The following is a 16,595-nucleotide window of genomic DNA, read 5'->3' as shown; positions in this document are numbered from 1 at the left end:
TCTCTCTGTGTACCTGCAGGAGAAAATGTGCTTCTGGATTCTTTCCCTTCTCTCTCTCTCTCTCTCTCTCTCTCTCTCTCACACACACACACACACACACACACACACATCCTGACTCACTCAGGGGTCACGGGGGTGTGCTCTGGAACTGAACACCAGCAGCCCTGGCATGACCAGGGGCTTGTTACAATGCACAGTTTCTGTCCCAGCCCGTCTGACCGACACCCGAATTCAGACAAGACCGCCAAGGTGACTCCCGTGCCCTTTGAGGTCTGAGGAGACCGCCTTGTGGGATACGGAGGCCACGGAGCTGTTCCTAAAGGAGAGCACCTGTTGCGGGCACCGTTTCACCTTTCCTTAAGGTTCTTCCCTAGCATCTCTGTTGGTCAGGGGCTTGTGAGACCCTGCGTTACTCTGATTGCCGGTGAGAAATTCCTGCTGTCTACAGACAGCCTGGGGGAGACTGAGCCCTGATAACAAGCCAGTAACTGATTGTACAGGAACATTTAAAACTCTTTCTGCTACAGCTTGTAGGAGAGGAGCACAGGGTCCACTTGCAAACAGATGCCAGCCCCGGCCTGGGCGGGGGGGCTGAGTGTACCCGCGGCAGAGATAGGAGCAGCTGGGCGGAGATTTCCTGTTCTCCTTCTAGAGCGTTTTGTTCAGTGTTTCAGTATCTATTTTGTTCCCATTTTAGCAAATTCTGGTTTTTCTTTTACTTAACCTCTCCTCCCCCTTTTTTTTGGGAAAGATGCAAAACTTACTAAGATCACCCTCTTCCCATTTTCAGTCTTCCTGCCCTTCTCCTTTTCTCATTTTGCTTTCCCGTCTGTGAGGTCTCCCTCCCACATTTTGCTCTCCCTCTCCTCTGAGGTCATTCTTTCTGTCATTTACCCCATTTCCCCTAGGTTCCCTCCCTTCCCTACTGCCCTCCTTGCTCCACTAATACACATTCAGTACTGGAGTGGTACCAGTTGCTGCAGCATTAAAAGACAGTTTCAACAAAATGCTGGGTATTCATAAAAATATTTGGTGATATATTTTACATTAGATTGTTTGGATATTATATATACGCACGTGCACACACACACACATATATACATATACATATATATTATTAAAGAAACTGCAACTTTTGCTTCCAAACAAATTTCGTACTGGTTCCTAGCACTGAATTCTTTCCATACAGGTTTTGAACGTAGAAATGGATACAAACAATCAAGCTGTTTTAACAATTCTGGAACATCTTATGCTTCATTGGAAAAATTTTTATTTGTCAAGAAATCTTGGGCCTTTATTGGAATGACTATCACATCCAAACCATCAATTGTCTCATGAAGAGAATCTGGGGAGACCTATTGTATCTAGTTTTGAATCTCTTTATTAGAAGAATGGGCTCACTGAGTTAACCATAGCTTGGGGTTGAGAGAGCCTTACTCTGTTTCCCACTGTCTGCTCTTCCGTCTCATTAAAAAAAAAAAAAAATCACCATTTCATATTTAATTAGAGCACAGAGACAGCAGAGAAAGAAAAGAAAGAACTGACCATGTTTTTCAGCTGGAGGCCAGCTCTCCAACAGGAAGACTTCCATCTCTCCTTTTAATTCTGTGGCAGGTTCAGAGCTGCCATATTGCTTTTAAAAATATGCCAGTTTAGTTTTGCTTGAAGCTACCACCTCTGTGTTCTCTGTCACAATTATGTGATCATTTAATCCAGTATCAAAGGCTGAGGCAATTGTGTCATCTTGAATTAGTTGAGACCTTATTTTATTTTCTTCTCACCCCTCTAAGCAGTCCTAGCTTCTTTGTTGAATAGGCTGTCTGGGTATGGCTATAACTCACCAACTCAGGGTGTAAAATTTACTCCAGCCTTCCCGACCCTTCTGCTTCCCTCTTTTTTACTTCCCCTTTTCTCTGTTGCTTTCCCATTTTTCATTTTCAGTAGTCAATCTTGAATTCCGTTCTCTGCCTTCTTTATCTAATGTGAAATGTCGGTTCCTTTTGCTAAGCCGGTGATGTGGTTTAATTCCCTCATGTCATCCACCAGTGTTTGCAAGTTCTGCAGAAGTAGTATAGCAGCGCACTTCCCAAAACCCATCAGGGAAGGTGGAGAATCAAGAGTTCCCTGCAGCGGTGGGAAATCCTTGTCCTGCACTGAGGCTCCCTAGGACTCACACTGTCGTACGTCACCCAGGAAAGCTCCATTCTTTCAGAACTTCTATCATGAGGGCCATACGTGCGCCCACATCCACTGTAATCCATAGTGCAGCTAAGTCCCAGGCTGCATCCGGTCATAGGAAGGGCATGCCAAGGATCAAGTTCATGGGTGCTGTGGACTTTATCTCTCTTTGTACGAGTACCTGCAGCTGCTGTGTTACTGAAGCAGGGGTAGGGTATCTCCTAGATTACAGGGCATGGACATTTGGCAGTCTCCTCACTCTCTTCAACCTGGCTTTGCTGTCCTCCTTGCTCCTCCTGGAACGTGGCTCATTTTTGCCTCAGGGCCTTTTAATCGCTTTTCCTTTTCCCCCACTTTCTCTCCCTCTAGATCTCATGGGGTTTCCTCTTTCACTTCACTCAGGTGTTTTGTTCAAAGGTCACCTGCTCAGAAGGAGCTTCCCTTGCTACCGTCTTAAAGTGCTTCTCCTCCGTCCCTGGCCTTTCCTTCCAGTTCCTTTACTCTGCCTTATGCTTCTCAAAGCACTCGATGTTGGTTGTTAAAATACTACAATACTTCCATCCAAGTTTGTAAATAGTCACTGCCCTGCAACCCTGAGTGTCCCCCAGTTATCTTGGTCACCCCTGTTCCTAGATACCTGAGACCTTTCCACTACCCTGTACCTGAAGGGGATCTCTAGAACTCTGTTCTAGCACTAGGGTCAGCACCCGTGGCTATTCTGCTTCTTCAATGCTGGTGGCATGCCAACGGTATATATAACAGGTGTCCGATTCCTGTAAGTATACATTCAATGATTTTTAATGAATTTACAGAACCATGCACCCGTCATCACAATTCAGTTTTAGAATGTGTGCATCACCCCAAAAGATTCCTTGCATCCATTTGCAATCTAAATATTTTCGGTACCACTACTGTTTAGCTCTACTTGAATTAATGATATAGGATTTTTGCTTACTTGTTGCAGCAAATAAATTATATAATATATAAAGTTATATATTCCATATGTTCTATATCTATCTTTATCTCTCACCCAAAATGGTCTTCTGCAATGTGACCTTGTCACTCCCCCATCAAGAGGTGGTACCTAATTCCCCTCCTTTGAGTTTGGCCTGTCCTTGGTGATCACCTGTGACCAATAGAACATGGTGGAGGTGACACTGCATGACTTTCAGGGCTAGGTTGCAAGAAGCCTTGCCGCTTCTGCCTGATGTCTTGGAATACTCACTCTCCAGACATTCCATCTAGGGTGTTCCCTTTTGGAAGCCAGCTGTGATGTCAAGAGAAGCCCAAGTCATATGGAAGGTTTCATGTGTATGCTCTGGGTGACAGTTCCAGATGAGCCCAGCTCAAGACATCAAAGTTCAGGTTCCAGACGCACGATTGAAGAAGCCTCCAGATGATTCCAGCCTCCAACCATTTAAATAACTCCTAGTAGTTTGAGTGTTATCAACTGAGGTCTCCGACTCTGCACAGTAGAGACAAGCCATCCCCTCTGTGCCCTGTGTGAATTTTGGATCTAGAAAAACACATGCACATAATAAAATGGTTGTTCTTCTGTGCCACAAAGTTTGGAACGGTCTGTTACCCAGTGCTAGACAACTGAAACACTTGTTTATCATTTGGGTCACTGCCTCGACTGTGAGCTTCAGGAAGAAGTGACCTTGATAGCTATGTATCTATAATGGCTAATTTTATGTAACAACTTGACTGGGCCACAGGGTGCCCAGCTATTTGGTCAAACGTTATTCTGCGTGTTTTAGTGAGGGTGTTTCTGAATGAGATTTACATCTAAATTAATGGATTCTGAGTAAAGCAAATTGCTCTTCATAATTGGGGGGGGGCTCCTCTAATCGGTTGAAGCCCGAATAGAACAAAAAGACCAGCCTCCCCTGAGCAAGAGAATTCTCCAGCAGAATGCCTTCGGACTTCATCTGCAACATCCGTCTTCGATTCTACAGCAGACAGCCTTTGGCCTCAAAAGAACATCAAGTCTCCTGGGTCTCTAGCCCACCAGCCCACCCTGCAGATTTTTTACTTGTCACCCTCCATAATCACGTGAGCCAATTCCTTATAACAAATCTCATTTCTCTACATACATATCCTCTTGGTTCTGTTTCTCTGGGGAATTCTTTTTTTCTTTTAAGATTTTATTATCTTTAAGTAATCTCTACACCCAACGTGGGGCTCAAACTCACAACCCTGAGATCAAGAGTTGCACGTCCCACCGACTGAGCCAACCAAGCACCCCTCTCTGGGGAATCCTAATACCGTATATACTCCATAGACCCTAAGACAGTAGTTCTCATTTGGGAGCAATTTGGTAGTGTCTGGAGACATCCTTGGTTTCACAATGTGAGGCACCTACCGGCATGTGGTGTGGCATGCTACCGAACATCCTAAAGTGCACATAACACTTCACCCCAAAGTATTGCCTAGCCCCCAAACATCAAAAGGGCCAGTCTACCTCAAGCACAATTTTTTTCTCACCCCAAGAACATCATAAAAACTATGATATCATAAATCCACTAAAGGCAGCTATAGAAAGTCACCTACCTGAGGAGCGAACCGTAGTGGGATCAAAAGCCAGCCCTTTCCTGCTTCTGTGCACTTTACCTGAACTGTGTCCACAGAGCTGGGGGAGTGGGGTGGAGCTCTGTACCCTGCAGAGAACGGCCTCATGGAGGACAAGAAGGACATAGGACTTTTGGCACAAAGGTTAGAGCAAAGAACAAGAGGGGACGTGGTCTTCAGCCCATGCGAGGTGATGTTTCGGGGAACTCCCAGAAGTAATTGGGGAGGACATGAGGGATAATGGGCTGAGGTCCTGCTTCTTCTAAGAGGGGCCCAAGTGTATGTAAGTAAAGCCAAGGAACGTTCACCTGGGATACTGAGGTCCGTCTTCCTTTGTGTCTACCATGTATCCTGCACCCAAGCCCATCTTTGGCATTCAATCAGTTCGGCATAGTTATAGCAAGCCGGGCTCATTGGTTCACTGGTGACATTTGCCAACAGGTGGTGGGAAAGAACTGAAGCTTTGCCCTCAGTGGTTATAGAAGAACAGTTCTCCCTGTTGACAGTGGGTTATATGAGCTTTTTTCAGAGGAGGAAATAATTAATATATTTAACTGGATCAAGATTTAGAAATATTCAAGAGGGTCCTAAAATTCTAGAAAGAGGGAGATGTGACCACCAAGAGGAAACTTAACCAGGTTCCATAAAAAAAAAGTAATGCAGGTATAAATTACAATGAGTTTCATGCCGCTTTCCTTTGGATATCATGAATATTATGTTAATTGGGCAGAACGTTTTCATTCTTCTCGTTATTTTTTTTTTTTTTGAGTAGGCTCCCCACCCAGCATGGTCCCCAAGACAGGGCTTGAACTCATGACCCTGAGATCAAGACCTGAGCTGAGATCAAGGGTCAGCTGTTTAACTGACCAAGCCACCCAGGTGCCTCTCTTGGTATTTTTTAATAGGTGAGAAAATTGGGGCTCAGAAATGATAAGGGATATGTTAGTAATTAGCAGCTCCAGGAATAGAACTTGTGTGTATGGTCAGTCAGTGTCCAGGTTAGAAAAAAGGAACCAATCTAGATACTTCAATCAGGGAGGACTATAACACAGGGAATTGGCTACGAAGATGTCAGAAGAGCAAGAGCAGTAAGAGGGAGATCGTGAAGCTGTGACCTCCTCTGATCCAGACACCCAAGTCCGCATTGCTGATGAACTGAGGCAGACACTGCCTCTGCTGGTCTGGGGGCCCGAGGAGGACACACCTTTGTTGATGCAGCTGAAAACAGGCACTAATACTTCTCGAGCTTGCAGATGTTCCACTGGTGCTGGATGTACTGCCTAAAGCAGAAAGGAAAAAACAAAAACAAAAACAAAACAACAACAACAACAAAAAAACAACAACAACAAAAAAGGTTTCTTCCTTTCTCTAGTCTCCCAACTAACAGATTCTTTCTGGAAGACAGTTGGCAAGGGAATCAACAAAATGTAGTTGGTGGGCTTCCAGCCCCCTGTGATATAAGGAGAGCAGAGGTCAGGAATGGACCTGCCACATAATATTTTCATTGTAGACTCTTTCCACTGTACCTCACTTTCTCCTGCATTAATTAGGGTATGCTAAATCACTGCTTCAGGTAGACTCAACATTTAATACTTCAACACATAAGAAATTTAATTCTTATTCATGTAATTGTCGGGTGAGTGTATTCAAGTCAGTGGGGACAGCCTCTACCTCATAGTCATTTACAAACCAGGCCATCAGTGGTCATGCTGTCCTTAACACATGGATTTCAAAGTTGCTCTCAGTTTCATAAAGCCAGTCAGCATGGAGGAGCAGTTGAGGGAGGTTTGGATGGGCTGGACCAATAAGAGATCCATATAACCTTACCATATAACTTACCCTGTGGCTCTACCCAACTGCAACAGAGCCTAGAAAATCTATTAAAAACAAAACAAAACAAAACAAAAAACAGTGTGCCAAAATAAGAGAAGAACGGATTTTTTTTTTCATTGCTACTAGTGTCTGCCACACCTCCCATGAATGTAAAGATCTGCTTTTAGAGCCTTCAAATCAATCCTTTGAGCACAGAATAAAGAGACCTGGCTTGAGAAAAGTCATTTGAAAAATGGGAGTTTTGATAAATTTCCTACTTGTTGTGAAACATCCACGAGATAGTGCAGCAGACAGTGAGAGAGAGAGAGATAAAGGGTTAAGGACTTTTAGGCAGTATTAACAAAAAACAGCGCCAAGGCCAGTGGAGGTCAAAGTCCTGCCCCATCATCCTGGTGAGACCATAGCTTGATTTTTGTATCCTTCTCTGTCCACCGCTCTAGTGGACTCCAACAAACTAAAATGTGACCGAATAGGATGATGGAAGAGTTGATCAGTCAGGGAAGAAAAGCACAGAGGGGACTGTGATGGACAAGGGCCATGGGGAAGAAGGGATGGCTTCTTAGTATGTGTGTCCCCAGGAGGCAGGACCTGGTCGTTGGGGTCAAGGTTGCACGGCAGCAGAAAAAGCATTTCAATATGAGAGTTACCCAGGCAGGCAAACGGATAAAAAACTGTGCTTCTTTATGCATTTTTTTAAGTAAAAAAATAAGTTCCAAAGGGGGGCTATCTATATGAGAAAAGGACTTGAAGAGAAATTCATAAATGAGAAAATGCAAAATCCCACTGGTAATCAAAGAAGTATAAATTGTATTAGTAAAAGATACTTGTTTTGCTTATGAAATTAGCAAAAATGAAAATAAACAAACCACCCCCTCTCCCCTGTACCTAATGGCCTGATAATGCTCAATGTCAGTGAGGTCTGGTGTGATCATCATTTTTATGCACTGCTGTACATATGCAAACTAGCCATTTAGCAGTATAATTGCTACGGTTTTTGTAAGAAGTGCTTAATCTTTGATCCAGTAATTCCATTTCTAGGAATTTTAACCGAAATACTTAGAGACAAATACAATAATACTGAAGTCATCTTCTTCATTACGTTATCTTGTAAGAGTGACAGGCTAGGAACAGCTTAAATGTATAACATTAACAGAATAGTTAAAAAATGTTTAGCACAGCCCAATAGAGTTGGATTATTATGCAGCCTTTAAAAATGTGATTTATCAAGTTTCTTTAGTATAGATATACACATGACCTCAAACATGTGAAGAAAAATTGATAGAAGAGGACATGCAGGAAATATGCCTTTCATAGGTTGGAAGCCTCTCTGGATAGTGGAATTATGGACAAATTTTTAAATGCTTGTTTATGTTGTTTTTATATCTTCTAAGTTATAAAATATCATTTTGATAATTAGGAGATATAAAGTAGAAAATTTATTTAAACAAACAGAAAGGAGTATACTCTTAGTTATGTAATATTAAGTCAGAGGCCAGAGAGTATAGAAAGCCTGGGAGTCAACAGGGCGGGGACAGGGTGGGCGAGTGAAGGTGGTCTGCCCCTGCCTGGACGAGTGTCTTAGCATTGACATTGTTTGGAATTGCTGGTTGCTGGTGATAAATAAAAACACATGGACTTCTCGACGGGTTTATTCTTGTTTCTCAATCTTCGTGGCTATCCTCGGGGTTAGATCGCTCCCAGACCTTCCTTTCCCCTGCCTTTGTAGCTACGAGTGAAGGATTCTTATATTTGGAGGAAATAGCTTTTAAGATCCCTTTTAACTGTGAGATATTAGGACTTTGGGGAAAAGACGCAGCGCTGTGGAAGCTATCCCACACATGCTGAGTATGCGTTCTACTTTGTGTTGAAGCTGGAGATCACCTACATTTCACAAAACACCTCTTACCACAGTGAATCAGCATGCCTTCAGATGAAGCAGGGTTTGTATGTGATTCCAATAATTTTAAGAGAACACATGCGTGTGGTTTAAGAGGAGTGCTTCGTTTTACATGTCTCCTAATTTCCTAGAACTGCAGCGTGGCTTTCTTATCAAGTCATTGGAACAGATTACGTGATATGAAGCTCCCTTCCGCAAAGGCTTGACTCCAGCACTCATTTTACCATTTTAAGACACTATGTCTTACAAATATGCAAACATCTGCATTTGAGAGTTGGTGTGACAGGTGCTGTTTGCGCCGGCAAAGGGAGGCACCATCTGTATGGAAAGGTCATGCTTAATCGTCTTGGCACTGATTTCTGAATACTGAAAGCACGGACTGAAATGAAACCTCGAACACACCAGCGTTTGATTTTAAGTTTGCAAAAGTAGCTGCTAACTCAACAAAATGAAACTATGTCAGGTTACACACTTTTGAATCATGTGGGCTTTATTCAAAGCCTTTTTGTCTTCTTGGTCAACTTCATTTGAAAAGACCATAGGTGCAAATGACAAAGAGCAAAGATGATTTGACCAACTGGCCCGCTGAGATATTTCTGTGACACTCCATTTCCCGGAAGGGATAGAGTCAGTTTATGAAAATGGGTCAGCCTTGAAATCACCCACAATAATGTGTGTGGAGGGGGTGGGGTGGGAGCTGGTGCAGGGCGAATGGAGCAGCTAAGCTGAAGTTTCAAAATGTTTTGGTCCACCGTAGGGTGGAAATTAAGAAAGAGGAAAAGTCTTGGAACTTTTCACGGAGAGCATCTTAGAGAGAATCTATTTGAACTCCTCTGCTTAAAAGGTTGGGCAAATGGGTTGACAAGTAATAAAATACTCGCCTAAGGTCCCACAGCGGGTCCACGGTGGAGCTGAGTGAATCTGACTTAGCCCACCGTCTTTTCCTTACTGATTCCAATGCTACAAAAATCGGCAAACCTTGCTGCTTTTTTAATTTTTAAATCATTGAGTGTTTTCTGGGCTAGAATGAAATTGAGAGGAAATTTGAACCTCAGATATATGTTACTTGTCTATTTGGAGCCTGAGTGAAATAAGATAAACTTCTGAGAGCCAAGACCATGATTTACATGTCCCTATGTAACTTTCTTTGAAACTGTATCAAAAGATGTATATTTCTTAAAGTAGCCCTAAAAGCTCTAAGTGTTGACATGATGGAAAATAAAACTTTACTGTAGTCACCTGGTGGTTTTCATTTGTAAATTAGCCTTGCAGTCCGGGCACCTGAGGTAGCCCTCTCCTCTGCTTCCACGAGGCAGGGCTTCTGTGATGAGGATATTCTGCCACTAGGTGGCAGTCATACCGCACTGGTTTGGGCGCTCTGACTGTTTTATCCGGAGTGGAGATTAGCTCCATTGCTTTTTTTCCCTCCTATCTACAGAAGTTTAGCTCTTGATTAAAAGAGCGGAGTATTACTCAACACCACATTTATAGAAGGTACATTAAAAACCAAACTTTTAAATGATTTAGATGTAATTCCTTATCTGTCGCATCAAGTTTTAAACAGTTCAATTCTTAATTCGGCTAGCTGTCCTCTCCTTTAAAGCTTTGAGACCTTACCAAAAGGATCTGAATGAATAAAAAGTGATTTGAATCTAAAACTTCAATTTTAAACCTAAAAAATGATTTCTTTGTTCCTGCAATTATAACATATTTTAAGCACTTTTTCCATTCATTTAGTAAATCTAAATCTTCAAAGCATTTTATTTTTCATTTAAAATAAGGAACCTAGGTACTATTAAACTGCTAAAGTAGCACCCTTTCATTGTAATGGTGACTGGGAAGTGCGACCTCCCTCTCTGGGTGCTTGGTCTCACGGTCTAACGGTGAAAGCGGCCGGAGAGTGGGCCCCCTGTTCACAGGGAACGTCATTTGGCCACAGCAACACTTTTGAGGTGGGTTAAGTTTGTCACTATTCCTTCCACGCCCATAGGTCTGGAATCATATAAAGATGGAGTCTTTGGCATTCCAAATATGTTAATGAGAGTAAAGAGAAGTTTTGTTTAAAATGTAAATGTGTTTCGTTCTGTTCTGTGGTCTGTATAAAAGGGACTATTACCAAGGTGAATTATTTCCAGAAGGTTAAGTGGAGAGAGGAAGCAGAAGGAAGGACAGAATTATAAGGAACTAGGAGAGGGGTTTTAGGGGGAAACATTGAGAAGGGGTCAGAGAAACTGAAAAAGAGGAACCCGACTACGCTGGGGAAATAGGTAGCTCTTAAAGCAGGAATATTCCAGAAGCAAAAAGGATGAGCCTAGCCCTGAGGGGAGTTTAAGCATCCGAAGTCCATGACGGAGCAGAAATTAATGACTCTGGAAGGTGGGGAGCTTGGAGTTCGCACCCTGGAAAACCAAAGGCCAAGCACAGGAGCAGGGCTTCTCCCAGTGGTTCCACGGACCACCAACCTCCACATCCCAACTGGGCTCAGGGCACAGGAATTTGCATCTTTGACAGTCACCCCAGTTGATTCTCATGGTCTCCAAAGGTTGAGGACCACTGGAGATGGTGGAAGAGCCTGCAGACCATGAGTGGTGTGGTGATAGATTTTTCAGGCTTCTAGGTAAATGAGTGCAGTAAGCCCGAACGAAGAAAACCAAGCATCTCATGACCTAACCAGCTGTATCTGTTTGCACCAGTCAACACTCCCGCACCAAAGAAGGCTCAGTCATTCCTTTGAAGCATCTGCTGTGTGCTGGCAGGCAATGGGCTGGGTAGGTAGAGCGAGGAGATCTTCCAGAAACAGGAAAGGCAGGGATCTTTCCATGCTTGCAAGGTGGCAGCTAAGTAAACTCAAGCTCTCTTGTCCCTGTGTCTCTACAGCTCAGCTGAGACTCAGCGAGGCAGGTGTCAGGACGTGGTGGTTCCTGTGGAGATCCTCCAAGTGTGTTCCGCAGACAAAATCTACTTAGGGGTTATGGGTTACTCAATATCACTGATGATTCTGGGATCCTGGGGTCCCAGGGAGGGAACTAGAACTTCGGGTTCAGACAGACACGTGTCTGACAGATAAGGGGCAGAGAGAAAAGGGTAGAAGCGGGATTTCAGAGAGTGACAGTGATGGTCCCCAGGGCCAGATGCAGGCAGGCCGCGGTGGCTTTTCCTGATCTCAATTCAATCTAATCTCTCTTCCGCTCCAGAACCTTTGTGTCCTGGCAGGAAGTGTAACTGTTCAGTAGTGTAACTATTTCCTAGGTGATCCAAGTCCCTTTTAGGGGCACTCATTCATTTAATTAAAAAAAAGTAATTGGTCCAGCCTCCCCCATTCCATATTCTGTGGCAAATACAGTGTTTTCCCCCAAGATTTCTATGAATCTGGGTGGCTTACACTTTCATAGTTACAGGTCTCAACTTCTTGCTTTCCCCGAAATCTAGGTCACTTAGGCAGCTGGTGTGCCTTCTGGGGTGAGGGAATATCTCCTCTCACCACACCACCTGACCGCAGGCCAGACATGGTCCCCGAACCTCAGCTCTCGTGCCAAGGAGAGGGAGACAGCAGACTTTGCTAAAAGCCTTGCCTGAGAAATGGAGGGAGGCTCTTATTATTAGCACAGAAATAAACTTCACATGGAATAGCAGACTCTGCTGAATTTCTTCATACCCATCTCCACAGAGCATCCTCTGGGGACCAACTTTGCCCTCTGGCCACCACTTCCCGCCATCTTGCATGGGCCCCCTTTCTTCTCCCAACCTTGTCACTTCCTGGCCCCCTCTGCAGAAAAGAGGTGGCCAGTTGAAAGGAAATGTTCTTACTTGAAAGAGAGGTGACTATCAGAGCCCAGGAAGCAGATAGCCCAGAGCTCCAGCTAACAAAGAGTAGACCAGAGTGGGGCTGCTCTGGGCCTCGGAGGTCTGGAATATACCCTCTTTTTCTGTGGGTGGTTGGAGACTGTCTGCGGCAGCTGGGCAGAGGGGAAGCAGCGCGGCTCCATCCCCCTTCCGGCATCCCCTAGACGGGCTCCAGAAGGGGGATGGTGGAGACCTAGTCACCGGCAGGTGGAGCATATAGATCCAGGAAGCACAGGGACAAACTAGTAAAGTACCCGTGCTGAGGCCTGACAGGAGGAGGGCCCCCGAGACACGAGACACGCAAGTGAATCCTTCAGGGAACAGCATGGGGTGCTGCTTCTTGTGACCTCATACCCTCTTTCAACATCCAGAAATGACCCATTGTCTTTCTAATGTGCAAACCAAAATTGAATAAATCTACATGAAGATCTGAGACAGCGCTTCTTAAACTTGAATGTGCACATACATCATCTGGGGACCTTGTTAAAACACCGATTCTGATCCGGGAGGTCTGGGATGGGGGCTGGAGTCTTCATGTACAACAAGTAAGATGTTAGTAGGTGATGTTGCTGCTGCAGGCCCATGGGCTGCACTTTGAGAAGCTAAGGTGTCAGCAACCTGGTGTTTCTACTGACCTTCCCCTGGGCCTAGCATTTGCAAATAATGACAGAAATTAGACACTCGGGGGTGGGGAGACAGTTCTTAGTGCACAAGGCTTGGTGTTCGCGCTGGACTGTGAGCTGTATGGTAAAGCGAGGAGGGTGGAGCAGCTATCCTGAGACTCCTCAGTGGATGTCCTTAACAAGCAAATTTATCTTATCCTCATTGCACAAGCCCGGGAACAAAACATAAACAAGCTCCCAACTCCAAAGCCTCTCCTTCTAAGGGGATTGACCCCATGTTGTCTCCTCATTGCCCCTCGCTGACCAGCCAGTGACCCTCTCTTAGGAAGTGGCATGCTATGACTTTAGCAGGGATTTTTAGATTCCACACTTGACCTTTCAGCTAGAGAACGAAAGGCCTGCACCGTTTTGGGAGGACCCCTTGGTGCCCCTAAGTCAGCTTAGGGAGGCAGTCAGCGTCACCATATTTAACAGTGCTACATTCCCCTCCTTTAACCAGGCCCCCTTCTAAAAGCCCAGGAAAATACAACAATGCGTTGCAGCAAACCTTTGTCCCGGGCTTATGTGTTGTGGCATTAGCGGCAGCAGCTGCACCCAGCCCCAGAGTGACACGCACGTTTAATCCCTGCCAGCCTGTCAGTCCACCATCCAGCTCTGCTTTTATACAGCACTTTGCACAGCAACTACCCAAAGAGTTATAATTAGAATTTTCAAAGCACATAAACAAAATTCAAGCCACATAAGTCCACCCGCCCAGCCTCAGGGAAGCTAAAAGTCTCAGAGAAAAACCTTTTTTTGGAAAAAAAAAAAAAAAGTTTGTAGGAAAAAAACACAAAGGAGTAGATTTGGATCGAAACAAAACAGTTCAACAGAAAAGAAGCTAAATAGTGGCGAAAAACAAAACAAAACAAAACCTAAAAAACAAAAACAAAAAAACCCCACACAAACTCTCAAAACAACCTAAACACCTCCTTTTTTATTGAGGATTATAGTTAAATACAGAAATTTGGTTGGAGAGTGTGGCTTTGATGAGCTGGGGAACTCAGCTTGTAGGTTGTGTCTTTGGAGAAACCTCCCGGCAGTAAATGGCTCCACATGCACCCGACAGTTGATTGACCAAGAGTTCACTGAACACTAGCTAGTTACGGGACTGCGGGAGCAAGCAATGAGAGGGGTGCCCATGTGGCCCCTGCTTTTGAGGAAGGGGAAAAACGCATGGGAAAATATGGAAGACCCCCTAATGGCAAATGCATAAACAAGCAGCCATGTTGGCATAGCTGGGCTCCCATTAGTGGAATGCCACCTTAACTTCTAGCAAGGAAGCAAATTCATACGACTTTAAATTGAGAGTCAAGGAAAAAAAAGCAGGAGACATTTGAAATGCCATTTAAGAAGAGTTTTCCCTCTGTATTTCTGGCAGTGATACAATAAGCTTTTCTCCGTGAGTTATCCCATGGAACTGCTGTCACTTGCTAACTAATCCTGTCCCCCGTACTCTATACCCAAAACCAAAACATGTTTTACAAAAGTGTTTTATTTATTCATTTTTTTGAAGGTTTTATTTTTAAGTAATCTCTACACCCGATGTGGGACTCAAACTTAACAGCCCCGAGATCAAGAGTCACATGCTCTACCAATCGAGTCAGCCAGGCGCCCCTACAGAAGTGTTTTAGATGTAGTAAAAGCAACTATGATTCCCTAAATTGTTCAAGATTATTATTTCCATGCTGAGCAAGATCCCCTAAAGGTGCACAGATGATATCACGGGTACGGGTCCTTTGAGGACTACTCTGTGCCATCCCATCATCTTTCCTCATAGCCTCTGTTTGAGGGCGTGATATTATTATTTCTGAGGTAGAAATAATAATACCTGGGGTCTGCGCATGGACATGGCAGTAAGAAGTGAAACCTTGGCTCAACTCCTAGGTTCTATCTGACTCCAGAACCCTCGCTTATACCCAGTCTGTTCTACCACCCCCCTGCCCCCAGGGATGTTGGGGTTCCCGGGAGGGTGAAGAAGGGAACTTGCTGGCCCATGTGTTGGGTTCATCTCACCCACCGTGGGCCTAGCACCTCAGGGCGGCGTTCCGACAACTCTGAAGGTGAGGCGGACCGAACAGGAGCCTTATCCCCGCACCTGGGCAGCGAGGAGTCACACTTTGACAGATACATTGCTTAGGCTTTCACAAAACAAAAAGAATACTGTAAAGGAGAAATTAAATAGGCGTCTGTGAGAAAATTTTTTTTTTAAAGAAGAAAGAAAATCAACTTTCAAAAATCACTCCTGAGCAACTCATGGAGGGTACCTCTGATTTCTCAAGAATGAACACCTCTTCTTTCTCCTTACCACTACCTCTTTTGATCCTTGATTTAAAAATGATAGGGGCGCTTGGGTGGCTCAGTCTGTTAAGCGTCTGCCTTCGGCTCAGGTCATGATCCCAGGGTCCTGGGATCGAGCCCCATGTCGGGGGGGGGGGGTCCCTGCTCAGCGGGGAGCCTGCTTCTCCCTCTGCCCCTCCCCCTCTGCTCGTGCTCGATCTCTAGCTTTCTCTCTCTCAAATAAATAAATAAAATCTTAAATAAAAATAAAAATGATAATACAGTCAACACTTGGAGTTAGATTCATGAAAGATTTATTTTTAGGAGAGATTTAAAAGAACTATGCCATCCACCTATGGCAATTAAGGCTCCCAGAGTGGTCTTGTGCCAACCCCTGGAGCTGGCACCCTGAGCACTGGCTGTCTTCCAGTTGGGGTGACTATACTTAGTCCTCCTAAGAGTTCTCCCCGGCAATTGAGCCTGAGGCCACGTTTTCATTTCCTGAGTTTGCATGTGGAGTGGAGGCCCTCCCTACCTTATGAACCTGGCTCCATCGTTGCTCTATAGGGATTTTCAGAGAGCGAGTCATTCAATCCTGGAGACTCAGCCGACCATCTACAGGATGGAGTGATTCGTGGACACCTGCCATGAAAAATCGTTCTTTCCTGAAAACAACTCTGGAGGCCTGGAGGACTGGAGGACTATACGTCATCAGTGTCTTCCAGCTGCGGAGGATGGGAAATAACATGTGCAGATGGTATTTTTCCACTGAGCGTAGGGCCTGGTGGAGCTGTCAGATGTAGACAAAGGTTTAGCATGAGAGGCCATGGGTAGAGAATGAGCCAGAAGGAGGCCTGCGGCAGAGAGGATTTAACTGGAGATGGAGTCCATGGTTCTGAGAAAGAGTCTGGACTTTCCATTCCCAGTGCCATATTGAGCCTGCATCATGAGAATTTGCATCACAGCCAGCTATAATTACCTAACATCATTCTCGTTAGTGGCCGGAAGGCATTTTTACAGAGAATGTGATTGTTTGTTTCCCCTAGCTAGGAAAGTTTTTATCTGGAAAATATTTGGTTTGAGGACCAAACACAGGGATAAAACTCAGTCTTGTTAGAACATCTTCTTTGTTATATATTTGTTCATTTATTTTGTGAGAGAAACAGGCACACACACGCACACAAACATATCAGCTTTGTGGAAACCGCCTCCAAATCAAAGAGAGTCATAGTGAATTTCTTATGCATATTTCCCCCTCCAGATGATGTTTTCTTCTTCCACAAACTGTAAGATGATGGTATAGCACAGGACTCAAGTTCTGTTTTTGGGTA

This window comes from Callorhinus ursinus, unplaced genomic scaffold, assembly GCF_003265705.2.
Source record: "Callorhinus ursinus isolate GAN/ISIS: 27379988/994484 unplaced genomic scaffold, GSC_fseal_2.0 scaffold4, whole genome shotgun sequence".
NCBI lineage: Eukaryota > Metazoa > Chordata > Mammalia > Carnivora > Otariidae > Callorhinus > Callorhinus ursinus.
This window is presented reverse-complemented; position numbering follows the sequence as displayed.